Raw genomic sequence first — 4,612 nt, forward strand, 5'->3', positions numbered from 1 at the left:
TACCTTGTTTTCCAATCTCCCTTTCTTGCATGTGCTCCCTTTTTGCCGCTGCTTTGGTATGCCCTATTCCATGTACTTGCTGAGCAGACCAACTTTGATTCGCCCTTCCTATCTTGGCCATGATATCACCTGTGTGCTCTTCCTCCTGTGTACTCTCCACCCTAGCCGTATAATCACTGGTTTGCCTACTAATCTCTCCCACGAGACAGTAAGCTTCTCCTCTTAGGAACTTGTTTTCTTTCTGTATATATCATGCATAACATGAGCCCAGGCAGTTGTTTTCATAACAGATGTCCATTGAGAGAATGAGTGGAACAGGTAGCCGTCACTAGCCTCCAGCTGGTACCTGACGAGAAGGTGACGTGGGGCTCCTATCCACATCAGACTAGAGAGTAGCATCCAAAAGGGTGAGAAGAGATGAGTAGGAAATCTGCATTTGTCATGGCCAGGCACTGTCTCATCCACTGTCTCATTTAACCCTCATAACAATTGTGGGTCTTAGGTTCTTTTTGCAGGCAAGAAAGCTGGTGTCCAAAGCCTTGCCCAAAGATCACCCACTGATAATGGGGAAGTTGGGATAGGAACCTAGATCTTTTTTTTTTTATTATTATTTTTAAAGTTTATTTATTTAGAGAGAGGGAGAGAGAGAGCGAGAGCGAGCATGCATGCAGGGGAGGGGCAGAGAGAGAGTGAGAGAGAGAATCCCAAGCAGGCTCCACACTGCCAGCATGGAGCCTGACACAGGGCTCGAACCCATGAACCATGAGATCTTGACCTGAGCTGAAACCAAAAGTCGGATGCTTGACTGACTGAGCCACCAGGCGCCCAGGAACTTGGATCTTTCTGACCTTAAAAATTGAGGCCCTTGATACTCCTGCTCCTTTTGCCTCTATTCTGGCACCTTCTACCAGCACAGGAGCTATGCTGTGAATTAAGTTTAAGGAATTTAAAGGAAGTTTAAGGAACTGAACTCCAAGTGTCCTCTATCTCATGTGGGTCATTTTGTACCTCTGAGGATATCAGATCTGGAACAACCATTGTACTGGGGCTCTGCCCCTTCCAGAAACCAGTGATTCCTATCTGTCTCTGCTTATATCAGTGTTTACAGGGCCTGGAGGAACTGGTAAAACTCACAAGCAAAAACCCCAGGAAAGGGCACTGTTGGCCACAGCTGCCCTATAGAATTCTCTGAGATGATCAAAACGTTCTATAATGTGATAGAGTTCTTGCTTAGATAGTAGTGCCAGCCCTTCCCTCCCCTAGTAGTCTCTGAGTCTAGGCTGTGTCCAAGACAGCTCAGTCTGAGACTACAGACCCCTGGACTAGATCTTCACGGGCCCCCCAGACCCCAGCTATACCTTAGCTGTAGCTCAAGCCGTGTCTGAGAACACACAATCAGAGTTCAGACAGAGATGGCCAGTACATTGGCTGATCTAGCTAGTCCAGCATCCTGCAGGAGCCTGGCCCGGAGCAGTTGCTAGGTTAACATTAGGTGAATGGACTTATCTTCTCTACCCCAGGCTGGGGCTCCATCAGCTACTGGGATTGGCTTCTAGAATCCCTCCTTATCATGTGGACTAAGGGCTTTTGCCATCCAGGGAAGGTGAATGAAACTAGTCCTTCATAACTATCTCCATCCTGACTTTTTTTTGGGGTGTGCCAGGGTGCAACTGAAAACCAGTGAGTAATAATTCCTTGGAAACATGCTGGATCCAGCATTTTTATGTGACGATCTGAATTTTATTTTGAAACTGTGCAAAATGAAAACCCACATAAGCATCTGCTATGTATGATTAGAGGCAGTGTGGTTCTGGGGAAAGAGGACTGCTCTCGGGGTCACCCTGGACCTCTGGCTAACATGCTGTAATGGACAAGGTGCTCAGTGTCTTTGGGTCCCAGTTTTCTCATGAGTAAAACAAAAACATTAGGCTCTAAGCTGCTTCCTACTGTTAATGTGAATGCTTAAAAAATGCCTGGTCACATCTGCAATCAACCCACATTAAGTACCTTTCAAGTCATCATTTGTCTGAATCGAGTCTATTTTCATTGTTTAGCTTTTCTAACACCTTTCACTTAACCCTTTCACCACCAGCGCCTTCTCCATTTGCAGGGTTTTCACTAGTTTTTGGCTTCTTTAGATTCCAATAAATCCTGTTGGATTCCAGCCACCGAATCACCTGTTCCTTTGCCCTGCCTGGAGTCTCTAAAATCGCCAGCAGCCTTAGTTCCCTGACAAAGCACAGAGAGAGGTCTCCGTCTCCCTCCTTTTCTATCCCTCCCATTAGGTCTTCCCTGAAAAAACAGAACGGAAAAATCCAGGTTTCTATTCTGGCAGTTAGCACTCTTACCACTAGATGGCACATGTGTGCAAGCCATCAGTCTTTGGACAAAAACTTAATTTTTAAAAAATGTATTAATATTCCACCTGAAACCATAAAAGCTTTGAGAGGAATTATACAAGTACAAAATATGCAAAAGGATAAAATGAAAAGTTGAAGGAATTGGAGACAATAGAGAACAAGTGGAAGAGGTAACTCAGGGATGGGTTCTCAGGGGGAGGACACTGAACAGTGAAGCAAACACCCGTGACGTCACTGGAGCTGTGTCTGTGAGTCCGTCTGTGCAGGCCTATGGTGTGACGCTAAGTGGGAAAACGCAGTTCTCTGGGGCACCACCACTGGGTTTCCAGGACGGGGTGAAGAGTGAAATTTGCACCCACCCCGTCTCCCCCACTGAGGTTTGGGTGGAGTTTGGGACCAGGAAGCTCTCCTTGAGGCTGTGGTGACCAGTTTGTAAGGTAGCCCCCAATGACCCCCCCGCTTCCTGGTTTTCACACCCTGTGGAGTCCCCACTCACATATCAGGGGTAGTCTGTATGACCAGCAGAACATGAGACGAGCGACGACATGTCTTTTCTGAGGTCAGCTTCTAGAAGACACTGCAGCTTCTCTTTTGGTCTCTCTGTGTCTGTCTTTGTCTCTGTGTTTCTATCAGATCATTTGCTCTGGGGAAAGCTAGCTGCCATGTCATGAGGAACTCTCTGGAGAGACCCATGTAGCAAAGAATTAGGCCTGGCAAGAGCCAACATTAACTTGCTGGTCCATGTGTATGAGCCACCTTGGAAACAAGTCCTCCAGTCCATCTTGTACCTGGACTGAAACCCTATGAGAGACCTTGAGCCAGACCATCCAGCTAAGTCTGTCCTTAGCTCTGTGAGACAGTGTTTGTTATTTTCAGCTGCTAAGTTTGGGTGGTAATTTGTTACACAGCAGTTGATAACTAATACAGAGGCCAGTGGAAACCCAAGGCTACTGTATCAGGTAATTTTGCATGGGTAGGTCATCTTGGTTTTAGACACCAAGGAAGTATTTAAGAAGCACTGTATGGGCTTTAAATCTGATACATGTGGGTGCCAATTCAGGCTGTGTTTGTGGAAAAACAGAAGTAGAGGGTCCTATATAAAATGTCTGCAGGGGTGCCTGGGTGGCTCAGTTGGTTATAAGCATCCAACTTTGACTCTGGTCATGATCTCACAGCTTGTGAGTTTGAGCCCTGCATTGGGCTCTGTACTGAAGCTCAGAGCCTGGAGCCTGCTTCAGATTCTGTGTCTCCCTGTCTCTCTGCCCCTCCCCTGCTCATGCTCTCTCTCTCTCTCTCTCTCTCTCTCTCTCAAAAATAAACATTAAAAAATAACAAATTACACTTGATCTTAGCCAAAAGGCCGAGAAGCGATTAAAAAATAACAAATTAAAAAAATAAAATGTCTGCAAAGGAGGTGTCTTATGGGAGTAGGGTTCTTAGGTCACCATGACAAGTAATTTTTGATTACCATTTGTCCAATATGAGGACAAGTTTTGCTCAGGATACTGGGTTTATTTTGTGCAGTTTTGTTTCAGGGCCTGCCCTAAATTTTCTTCTTCTTTTTCCCCCCTTTCTTCTTCCTGAAATGGCTAGCGCTAAGTAATAACAGTTCAGTTTCCCTGTGATGACAACTATCGAGAGTCTATTTTCCCCTTTCATATTGACTTTGGTGCTGATTTTATTTTATTTTATTTATTTATTTATTTATTTTTTAAATTTTTTTAACATTTATTCATTTTTGAAAGGCAGAGAGAGACAGAACGCGAATGGGGGAGGGACAGAGAGAGAGGGAGACACAGAATCGGAAGCAGGCTCCAGGCTCTGAGCCGTCAGCACAGAGCCCGACGCGGGGCTTGAACTCATGGAGTGTGAGATCATGACCTGAGCTGAAGTCGGACGCTTAACCGACTGAGCCACCCAGGCGCCCCTGGTGCTGATTTTAACCAGATTTTACTGTAGTAGAAACGTTCTGGGGATGAAGGAGCATCAGAGTGATTTGCCTCAGACCTTTGTCCCCCACTTCCTGCCCCCCAAGTCTGTAAACACTCCTTTCTCCGAAAGCCAGCTCTGCACTACTTCTCCCCCTCGTCCTCCACCACCACCATTATCACCACACAGCTATTATCTATTGAGTGCTTACCACATGCCCATCCTGTGTTATGCAGGTGTTATATGCGTTATTGAATCTGTGCTGGAGACTATGACTTGCCTTTGCAATTTTGTTAGCCCGGGTCCTTCAAGAAGCAGACACC

At 45.9% G+C, this 4,612-nt stretch overlaps 1 pseudogene; it reads right to left on the reverse strand.

Annotated features, from left to right (window-relative positions):
* Positions 1 to 3,636: 3,636 nt before the first annotated feature.
* Positions 3,637 to 3,732, reverse strand: LOC131486485 (U2 spliceosomal RNA; annotated as a pseudogene).
* Between the last annotated feature and the right edge of the window lie 880 nt (positions 3,733 to 4,612).

The sequence above is a fragment of the Neofelis nebulosa genome, chromosome 9 (assembly GCF_028018385.1).
Source record: "Neofelis nebulosa isolate mNeoNeb1 chromosome 9, mNeoNeb1.pri, whole genome shotgun sequence".
Taxonomy (NCBI): Eukaryota; Metazoa; Chordata; class Mammalia; order Carnivora; family Felidae; genus Neofelis; species Neofelis nebulosa.